Source organism: Rattus norvegicus, chromosome 2 (assembly GCF_021556685.1).
Source record: "Rattus norvegicus strain SHRSP/BbbUtx chromosome 2, alternate assembly SHRSP_T2T, whole genome shotgun sequence".
Lineage (NCBI taxonomy): Eukaryota > Metazoa > Chordata > Mammalia > Rodentia > Muridae > Rattus > Rattus norvegicus.
In genome coordinates this window covers 18,144,588-18,156,356 of record NC_141535.1, presented here as the reverse complement: position 1 = coordinate 18,156,356, position 11,769 = coordinate 18,144,588, and the positions used below count along the sequence as shown (strand labels likewise).

Genomic DNA, 11,769 nt, shown 5'->3' with positions numbered 1-11,769 from the left:
CCCTAAATCTCATTTTCTTTTTTTTTTTTCTTTTTTTTTCCGGGGCTAGGGACCGAACCCAGGACCTTGCTCTTCCTAGGTAAGCGCTCTACCACTGAGCCAAATCCCCAACCCCTAAATCTCATTTTCAATGGGCCCATTTTGTCACTTCCATTAGCACTTGGGAGCCTGGGAAGGTTTAGGGGCATCTCTAGTGCCCAAACTGCAATAATACCTGTTTCTATTACAAAAAAAAGTGGTAAAAATGATAACCTTAAGTTCCCAATAGTATGTATACAGCTCTTCAAATTCTATGGTCATTTACAGCCTTTTAAGCAAAAGGACAACCTCTGTGAAGAGAATTTGGTATATTCTTTAAAAAGGAGTAAGTGTATTAGATATATTCCCCCACCCCTACTCTCAGATAAAATTAATTAACCCCCAACCTTTAATCTTGCCTAAAGGTAGGATATATTACTGTGTTTTAGAGTTAACTGTTTATGCCTATATTATGCCTAAAGTTTATTCTTTTTAACCAACACAGTGACAGTTCCTCTGCATTAAACTCTCCTTGTTGCACTTTCACTAGCTATGAACCAAATGTAAATAAAGTTCAACATCTATCACTCTACTGTAATTACTTCTTTCACATAACTCTTACTCTATCATATTTTCTTGGTAGATCCCCAACTCTAATTAAGATTACCTATCACCCTCTTCCACTCAAGCAACCATTCAATGCTGGAAAGTAATTAAGTCAGGCCTACCAGTCTTAATTACTGATGAATTAGCACAAATAAAACATGTTTAACACAAAGAGGCACCTTTCTCACTTTTTTCCTAGCAAATCCCTTTTTTTCCCATATCTTACTTTCATTAGCTACAAACTGAACTCTCTGAAACTTCACATGTCCCCTTTCTTCCCCACACACGTAAAGATCATATTTTATACTTTAAATAAAGAAAGAGCAGCAATACTCCAAGTCTCCCTTCTGTTCTCCACAGTCTCTCAAAGATCTCCACTTTCCTTTCCTTATACTTTTGAGATACTTCTATCATTCTAATACATCTATGACCTTGACTGCAGACACCTCAATATTCTCAAAGTATTTGCTTCTGATCCTGCTTCTCTTTTCCTGTGTGACTATTTTGCTAATTTTCACTTTATCTCCCCACTTTCCCAAATTCTCTGCATTTTCTTATCTTTTATTTTCTCTTTCCATTTCATCTTTCTTTCCCCTTTCTTTTCCTTTTCTTTCTTTTCCTTTCCTTTCTTTTCTTTTGTCCTGTGATACTGGGCACAAAACCTCATGTTTCTCATGCAAATCCTATACCACGGTGTTAATTCTCCTGTCCTCTAATATTTCTTTTTAGAAAAGACTTTCATGGACCCCACACCACCCTGCAATTATCATATTTTGTTGCATTCATAACAACATGTCAACTCTACTTTTTTAAAACACCCCCCAATTATCCTGTTTTCTTTTCCAAAGTAAATGTCCATGATGATACAAACATTAATTCCTATATTGCCATACCAGTGACCATTTCTTGCTCTTATTCTTGTCCTCTTAATAATATTAATAACAACTGATTGAATCTTGAAGTGCTTTCTCTTCTGAATTCTTTTTGTCACTGTTATATAGTCTATTACTTTCTTTTCTCCCTTAGTTCTATTTCTAAATTTTAAAGTAACCTGGGACTCCATGACATGCAACCACTATACACTCTATAACCAGGTTTAAAATCCAATACTATGGTTAGGAATAGTTCCCGATTAACAAGGTTCTCCATATCTGCATCTGTACAGCTAATCTGCTCTAGAGTCATTTTTCTGACTGCTCATGGGTGCTTAGTAGTCATTTAAAGTTAATATTACCATGACATAACTCCTGATTCCTATGCTTACAATTCCACATCTTGAAATAAAATTATCATCTAAGAGAAACTGATCTTAATTCATTTTATCTTAACACTCTACTATTTGACCTTTGCCAAGTCTTATAGTCCTTTCCTAAAATCCATTACAAATCTGATCTCTCTCCTTACTTAAAATAATCTTTCAAAAACACTAAGTAATTTTTATTTCAGTGTTTTGAATTTTGACTTCCCACAAAACAGAAGAAAACTACAAGCCTTCTCTTTGACTGTTTCAAAGAATAACTTCCCATAAGGTCATATTTTGTTCATCAAAGTAAAAAGAAGACATGACTTGTTACCATTTATATATTTAGTATCAAGAAACCTAATAACATAATATAAACATTCAGTACAGTAATATAAACTAAAACCACTTTTGAATCAGCACATCTAATACCAATGTAGAAATCTTCATAGCACATTCCTTCTGTCATGTGAGTACTGTGTTTAAAGTGTAATAAAAATGATGACAGAAAAACAATCTATTACAGACTGATAAAATTTAGAAATAATAGTAGTTTCTTGTTTATATCTGTGAGATCATTAGCTTTTATGTTACAATGTATAATCTAGTAGCCTAGGCTGCTTATTCTCTGTACTGGCTTTGTTTTAGTTCTCTATCCATGTACTCCTAATGATATTGACCTTGAACACACAAGGTTTCTGCCTTAGCCTTTCAAACTCTGGGGTAACAGATGGGTACAACCACTCAATTGTGCATATTTATTAACTAATTCAGAATAAGTATGATATATTCACTTAAGATACTCTTTCCATCATGAATCTTTTAAGAAAATTAACAGTATTTTTTTATGTACCAACTAAGCACTTCCTAAGTTCTTCATCATGTATTAAGCATTATAGGATTCAAATAAATGTATGGGTCTGGGGTATATCTGCATATGATGAAAACAAGTATAAAAAAAGCTGGTATTTGTTTTTGGTTTAATTCAGAAGGAAGAGTAAATCTAATAAAATTTTACAAAACAAAGATTACTGGATTGTTATATTAGACACATAATATGAATAATTATAACATCACATAGGTATATCATCATTAAATTAGTGTGAAAATCAACTGACATTTTAAATTACCCCTGATTAATGACAAAATATATTTGTTAAAACTTTCATGATATGATCTGAAATGCTATTGTTCAGAGAAGCATAAGAGATACTCAGGAAATATTTCATCTAAAATAGTGTACATTATTATATGCTTCATAACTTACTGCATGAGGTATAACAACATTTTATATAAATATTTCATCAAGATCATTTCCAATATTTAAACCAAGTTGTGGTCATAAATTCTATAATACAACCAGACAATTTTTATGGAAAATGTAAATCAATTAAACAATATCTCTCAAAAGAAAATTTTAATGGACTGCAATGTAAATACATGAATGCTAACCATACACATATCATTTCTACCATTTAAGAATGCAATTCTTGCTAATAATATCTATATTCATGTGCATCAAGTTTTAAAAGTAGCTCTACTACTTTCTCAAGTATATGGAGGACATTCCCAGATACATAAATTTCCCGAGGATTTAGGACAATTGAAAACTTCCATGAATTTTTAAGTAAAACATCCTCCACTTCTTAGAGTGACTGCTACTCAAACAAGAAAAGCAAGATCCAGATAAAGATAGGAAGTTATAGGCAACAGTGAAAATGAGAAAAGTTAAAAGGAAGATGATGACTGAGATAAAGAAAGAAAAATGTTTAGAGGCAAATGGCCATTGATAAGAGCTTGCTTTTTGTTCTCATATAGGTACCTATCCCGTCTTAGTGTTATTCCTTCTGGAACTTAGGAGGACTATGAAAAATCTTTCCATTTTCCATTTTTACTTGTACTAATGAAAAACTGCAAATGCATGAGACAAAGTCAGTGAAAACATGTTAGGAATAACTTTTTCCTTTTAAATTTGCAATGATTCTAAAGGACTTAGTAAAAGGTTAATTTGCAGATTAGAAAGTTAAGACAATGAACATAGGCACCTGGAGCTGAACTGCTCCCACAGCTTTCTGTACCCAAATCCCAGGAAAGACAGAGCTGAACTCTCAGAAGTGCGAGCAATACTGAGAGCTCAGGGGAGACCACAAATTCTGCTCACATTCCTGACCCAAGAGGAACATGCCTAGAGCTCTCTGAATACAGGAACATAGGCACAGTTAGAGACAGAAACCTTCCAGTTTTTGCCTGCACACAGAACTGAACTAAACTTGTCCCACTGTACCCAAATCTCATGGGGGAGAGAGCTGGATTCTCAGAAGTGCAGACATTCCTGAGAGTTCAGAGGACACAACTACTTCTGCTCACATTCCTGACCAGAGAGGAACCTGCCTAGTGTCCTCTGTGCCCTTTGGGCACAGGAACCTAGGAGCAGTGAGGTCAGGACCATTCCAGTTTCTGCCTGAGCCCAGAGCTCACAAATGTCAGCTCAGGCTACTATAGCCTGCAAAACTCTCAATGAACATAGATGGAGAAACCAAAATATTCCATAGTAAAACCAAATTTACACAATATCTTTCTACAAATCAAGCCTCACAAAGGATACCTCAGTGAAAAAGCCAGATATTACCTCAGAGTAAAAGACTGGAAAACAATTTTCCAAGCAAATGGTCCTAAGAAACAAGGTTTCCAATTTAATATCAAATAAACAAGGTTAGCCAATTTAATATCAAATAAAATCAACTTTCAACCAAAAGTTATCAAAAAAGATAAGGAAAGACACTTCATATTCATCAAAGGAAAATCCACCAAGATGAATTCTCAATCCTGAATGTCTGTGCCCCAAATGCAAGGGCAACTACATTGATAAAAGGAACCTTACTAAAGCTCAAAGCCAACATTGCACTTCACACAATAATAATGGGAGATTTCAAAACCCCACTGTCATCAATATACAGATCATATAAACAGAAACTAAACAGAGATACAGAGAAACTGACAGAAGTTATGAACCAAATAGATTTACCAGATATTTGTAGAATATTTCATCCTAAAACAAAAGGCTATACCTTCTTCTCATGGTACGTTCTTGAAAATTGACCATATAATTGGTCACAAAACAGGCCTCAACAGATACAAGAAGTTTGAAATAATTCCATGCATCCTATCAGATCACCACAGACTAAGGCTGGTCTTCAAAAACAACAGAAAGCCCACAGATACATGGAAGTTAAACAATACTCTACTCAATGATAAGTTGAAGAAATAAAGAGAGAAATTAAGGACTTTTTAGATTTGAATGAAAATGAAGCCACAACATACCCAAACTTATGGGACACAATGAAAGCAGTGCTAAAGGAAAACTCATAGCTCTGAGTGCTGCCAAAGAAACAGGAGAGAGAATACTTTAGTAGCTTGACAGCACATCGAAAAGTTCTAGAACAAAAAGAAGTAAATACATCCAAAAGGAGTAGATAGCAGGAAATAATCAAACTCAGGGCTGAAGTCAACCAAGGTGAAACAAAAAGAACTATACAGAGAATCAACAAAACCAGGAGCTGGGTCTTTGAGAAAATCAACAAGATGAATAAACCCTTATCCAAATTAATGAGAGGGCACAGAGAGTATATCTAAATAAGCAAAATCAAAAACATTAAACATTCTAAAAGCAATATATAGTAAACCAGTGGCCAACATCAAACTAAGTAAAGAGAAACTTGAAGCAATCCCACTAAAATCAGGGACTAGACAAAGTTGTCCACTCTCTCTCAACTTATTCAATATAGTACTCAAAGTCCTAGTTGGAACAACCAGACAACAAAAGGAATTCAAAGGAATACAAATTGTAAAGGAAGAAGTCAAAATATCACTATTTGTAGATGATATGATAGTATACTTAAGTAATCCCAAAAGTTCCACAAAAGAAAAGTAACCCTGATAAACAACTTCAGCAAAGTGCCTGGGTATAAAATTAACTCAAACAAATCAGTAACCTTCCTCTACTCAAAGGATAAACAGGCTGAGAAAGAAATTAGGGAAAGTTTATATGTGTGATGATACTGCTGTGTTATGAAGATCTTGCTACTTAACATTCTTTCTGGCTACTCTTTTCCAAGGTTCCCTTAGCCCAATAAGGAGGGATTAGATGGAAACATCCTGTTTCAGGTTGAGTGTTTCAAGGTTTCTCACTTTCTAAATAATGTCTGTCTGTAGACCTCTGTATCTTTTCCCGTCTGCTGAAGCTTCTCTGATGATGCCTGAGCAAGGTACTGATTGTAGTTGTCTTTATCAATCTCAGTTCCCTCCATTCCATCCATATATAATCCAATTTCATGATCTCATCTTTTAAAGAATGAGAAAAAGTACAGTGTGTACATGTACTACATTATCTTCATGCAGTTGTCAGTTGACAGATATCCAGGTTGTTTCCAGTTTCTTACTATTATGATTAGAGTAGCAATGAACACAGTTGAACAAGTATCCTTCCTGTATGAGTACATTGTGCCTTCGTTTTCATTGACCTCTAGAAAGTTTTTATTTTTTTTATTATTTCTTTGACCAGTGGTCACTGAGTTTCCATAAGACCGTAGGCTGCCTGCTGCTTCTGTTGTTGTTGAAGTCCAACTTCAATACAGGTAATATAATAAGATGCAAGGGGTTATTTCAATCTTCTTATATCTGTTGATACTTGGTTTGTGACCGACTGTATTTTCAATTTTGAAGAAGGTTCTGTAATGTGCTGGGAAGAATATGTATTTTTTTGTGTTTGAATAAAAGGTTCTGTAGATATTTGGTTCATAACCTCTGATCGTTTCATTGTTTCTGCTTGGTTTATGTCTCGATGACCTCTCCATTTGTGAAAATAGAGTCTTGAAGTCTCTCACTATTATTGTGTGGGGTACAACATGTGATTTTAATGACCAAGCCAGCTCAGTCAGTCAACAGTGTCTAGAAGTTAAGCAAGTAGCCCCTAAAGGCTCTCTACATCTTCCCACCTTTTATATCATAAACAAGACTGAGCCTGTCTTAGGTCATTCTGACAAGAATGCCTTCCTTTCCCATCATGGCATAAGTATTTTAAAAAGCAATGCTATTCTGTCTTAGGTTGGTAAGGCTCTGTGCAGAATCTTACCCATCCTTTGTTTGCCAGTCTGTTAAATTAATAACTCTGTATGGAGGTCCAGTTTTAGTTTCAAGCCATGTATTTTGGTGGCTAACATGTTGCTGTTGTTAAAGGCAAGCTTTATCACAATAAGCATGAATAAAAGTATTCCCAGGACAAGAAGGGCTAGCATGATCAAGCTGTATATGCCATTCCTGAAGCTTGACCAAGATGGAAATACTGACCTCAGACCATGAATAACTTTACCAGCAATATCAGCAGCAAAGCTCAGCAGGGCAGCATTCTTTAAATTTGTTTTCTGAATATGCAAAGTTAAAGCATCCAGAGAGATGTTAGAATTATGTCAAATACCTTGCAAGTGTTTATGAACCTTTTCCCAATTATAGTGACTATCACTATAAAGTTTAGAAGTAACTCAAATCCATTGATATTTAGCATGATACTCAAGATGACTTTCTACTCTTAAACTCTGAAGTCCTCTCCAATAATTTTAATAGTATCATAAAGATCATCAATCTATTGTTCCAAACCCCTATCTAAATCCTCCTGAATATTTAAAACATTAGTAACATTTTTTCTAAATGAGTAAAAAATATAACTGCTTATGTCAAAGCAATAGTACTATCAATTAAATAGCTATACCATTTTATCAGCAATAATCAAGCCCACCATCCTATTGCTTCTGTTTAAAGCCTGACTCAGTTCCAATATTTGCAAGGCTTTATCAGAATAACAGAGTCCTGTAATACTCACAAGCAACAAAACAAAAGCTGGTTGATAGATCATCATAACAGACATGTCAGATTTCAATACATTAGCAAAATTAGAAAGTATACAATCAATATGACTTACACTAAATACTGTAGAAGAAACAAAAGTAATTTTAACATGACCAATTAATAAAAGATTAGGAGTTTTAATACATGCACTAACATTTGTTCAAAATCTAGATCCTGTTTCAATTTTATCCATTGCAAATGGAACTTCATACAAGACAATTGTGAATTTTTCAATGTCTCTGAAAATATCCAGAACCCATCTTCCAAATGAAAACTGTTATTTCTAATATTGGATAGATTTCCAGAACAGTCCATCATTAAGTCAGAATAACTGGTCACATTAAAGGAAAGAGAAGGGTCATTATAGCTTCTTTTATTTGATTAATATTCTGAAGTTCTGTACAGTCTTCATGTTCTCTGTCCAACAAGGTCTAAAAGTTTCAATCAAGGCAGATTGTCCAGTCTGGGATATAGGCAAGCAAATGTGTATCAGAAACAAACGTCCAAAACAGCTTTCTTGTCATCATTGTCAGGGTACTCAGCAAGCTCATGGGTCAGCATCATTCTTTGTCCCATTACCAGCGTGTCTCACTAGTCACTCTGGCAGCTAGCACATACCTGCAGCATCCTGCAGAAAAAAAAAACCACAAACATGTCCTCTTTCCCATATTAAATACCTGATTAGGATCATGCCATAGGCCAGTAAGTTGAACCTTCCATTTCACCTAAGCTTAAGTATGTCTACGGTACCATAGACACTCAGAGAGTTCCTTACCGTCCAAATTTTAAAATTTAAAATAAAAAGAACATTATTTAAATAATTGTGTGTTATATAAGAATATAACTCCCCCTTTTTATTTTATGAAGATATTGTTTTAAAGTTTCACAATACGTATTTCACAATACCTTGTCCTTGAGGCTTATAAGGAATCCCAGTAATATGGGTAACATTAAATTGTCAACAAAATATCAAATGTTTGACTTCAATAACTAGTTAGAAATACAACGTAGGGAATGGCTTATTACATTTTAATTGCTTTTCCTATTAAAGCAGTTGCAATCAGAAAGCCTGAAAAGGTGTCAAGAGTCACATGTATGTATTTTAATTTTCTAAAATCAGAAATATGAGTAACATCCATTTGCCATGATTGATTAGGTACAAGTCCTCAGGGATCAACACCATTATGTGGTATGGGAAGAATTTGAAGAAGCTGAGGACAAGTACTTACAATTTGACTTGTACATTCTCTAAAAATACTATTACTATTTTGATTATGTAATGAATGAGATTATTTGGCTAGTTTTTCTTATATAAGTCTATAATCTGCCTGGTATATAAATCTACTGTGGCATTGTCCTCACTAAGGGGTCCAGACAATCTAGTATGAGCTCTTAAATATCCTTTAAAGTAAGAAACAGTAAGTTCTCTTATAATTAAGTTGCATTTGCATAAAATTAATTGCAAAATTTGAGGACTAACAGTATCTTAAAGAGAAACTATTTCAATCAATTGCAAACCATAAGCTATACTTTGGCTATCAGTATACAAATTGAAAGCTTTATTTTTCAACATTTCATAAACAATGGCTATAGCATGTAATTTAATAATCTGCTGAAGCAGGGGGAACTCAAGAGAATAAGCATGTGATCCAATTAATATGCTGCCTTCTCATTAGATGAACCATCTATAAATACAGTAACTTCATTTTCTATGGGATACATGCATAAATTTATAGGAAAAACAAAAGCATGCATCGAGGAAATTTATCAATTTTGCCTGAAAAGTTTGCACACGCAATAGGCAAATTATCAGTATTCTACAATAACCAATTTAATTGCTGTTTGGAATAAGAAATAAATATTTCATCAAGTTCTTTCCCAAAACTACTTCCATGACTCTGTCTTACAATGCTGTATTAACATAATAACAGCTTCACAATAGAGTGTTTATGCTTTACTTGGAAGTGAAGAAAGATGAATCCACATTAATGGTCCCTTTTGCCAAACGACTGTTGTGGGTACAAACAACAAGTGATCATAGTCTATATAATGTATCTGTTATTGACTAGTAGCTTCCTCTATTTTCTGCAAAGCTATCTGTCCCTCATCAGTTAATTGTTGAGGTGACTTAGGATTTGTATTCCCCTTAAGAATATCAGAGGTTTAAATTCTCCTGTGGTAAGCTTAAGGTGGGGTCTTAGCCAATTAACATCTAATTATTTTGAAAGTAATTTAAAGTAAAGTTTGTTTAGGATATAACTGATGTTCCAAAAATTGTAAAGGATATTGCCTTAGAACCTTTTCTGGAGCAACAACACTTCAAAAGTTTATAAGAGCAAAAGCTTGTAGTAAAACTCCTTCAGAGAGATCAGTTAATAAAATGCCATCCACATAATTAATAATATACACTGAAAGAGTCAAAGTCCTAAATTTTTGTATTTCAGCAGAGACAAATTTTTTACATACTGTGGGGATCTTAGCCACTCCTCTGCAAAACTTTCCCATGATAACACTTCATAGTCTCTCCAAAATTATAAACAAGCAAGCTCACTAAATGTAAACCTTTTTACAATCACCAGGATGCAAAGAAACAGTATAAAAGTAATCCTCCAAATCCATAATAATTCTATATGAATTTCTTGAAATGGCAGTTGGAGTAAGCAAACAGGCTATAATGCTCATACAAGTTCCATAGTCTCAACCCTTTGCAAACCCTGAAACAATCTTCACCTGCTTGATTTTTTTCTTAACACACACAAATATGTGTGAGTTAGAATCCTGAGCCTGTGATCAAACTGCAAACTGCAGCCCATGGAACACTGGCAGTTTAACCACAATCTTCAAGTTTCCCTTGCAACACCAGAGCACAACCACAACTTTGGAAAGCATAGCTCAACCTCCAACAAACAATCCAGTCTTCAAAATCCAGTCTTTCCAAAACACCAAATTCATCCCTTGTTCTACAAAGTTTGACTGCCAATTCCTGCAAACAAACACACAACTATGCAGCCTCCAATACCTCAAAGAAACACTTCCCTAAATCCTATCTTTTATAAGTCTGGTTTCTAGGATAAGAACTACACAAAATATTACTCAAGTTAGAGGTATTTTTAGAGACCTGTTTCCCTAGGTTGGCTCATGCCCTGTGTTGTCTAGAATGACTCCATACAAATTACCAGTTTTTAACCCAACTTTCTGTTACAAATGTTAAAATTGATTAACCATACCTAATAACTTAAGACATGCAGAGCATATCTATACATTTAAAACTAGTCAGAAACAAAAATGAATGGACTACACACAACTTATATATTTAGACCAAACCCAATTCTTACTTCTTCTAGCTGTAATTTTAAGAGAGGAGCACGTTGTCACCTGTTGAATCCAATAAACACAATCACAGAGATTTTTCTAAGAGAAACAGCAATCAGCTCCCTTACCATAGAAGCTGAGAAGCTGCTGGCCCCTTTACGAGTGGCCCATGCAGGCAATCAGCCTCCGGCAGGGCTTCTACAGCTATGCTAGATGCCTAGCATGCAGGGCTCCAAAGGTCAATTGAGACTGCTTTTTATTTACTTATTTTTTTTGAAACGAGTTAAAATTAAATCAAAGGGCAAATGACAGGCAGATAAAGTTTTAACCATTTTTTTTCTTTTAAACATGTTACACAGAACATTCAAGCAATGAAACAAAAAACACAGACATAAACTGACAGACATGGACAGATTGGTGCACCAAAGGCTATATAATGTAGAGGAAATAGAACTAGATAATGTTCAACCAAAGGGACCCAGATATCCTACCTAAGGGACCCAGAACCACAAATAAGCATTTCTCCAATAGGACGCAAAAAGGAGGCAGGTCTTCCAGCCTCCTGTCCCTAAAAGAGCTCTTGAAAACCCCCGAAGTGGGGAGACCCTCACTGAAGTCTCGGGCACCACTACTGACACCAGGACCAGGCATCTGTGGCAGCGGGTAAGGGGGTGGTGGAGGGCTTGGCCATT

General features: G+C 34.9%; 1 long non-coding RNA gene across 1 annotated transcript; it reads right to left on the bottom strand.

The window, feature by feature from the left end:
• Positions 1 to 2,832: 2,832 nt before the first annotated feature.
• LOC147995970 (uncharacterized) lies at positions 2,833 to 11,308 on the bottom strand. The gene is made up of 2 exons (XR_015670244.1): positions 11,206 to 11,308; positions 2,833 to 8,393 (listed from the first exon to the last, which is right to left on the bottom strand). It is a non-coding gene; the product is annotated as an uncharacterized LOC147995970 (long non-coding RNA).
• Between the last annotated feature and the right edge of the window lie 461 nt (positions 11,309 to 11,769).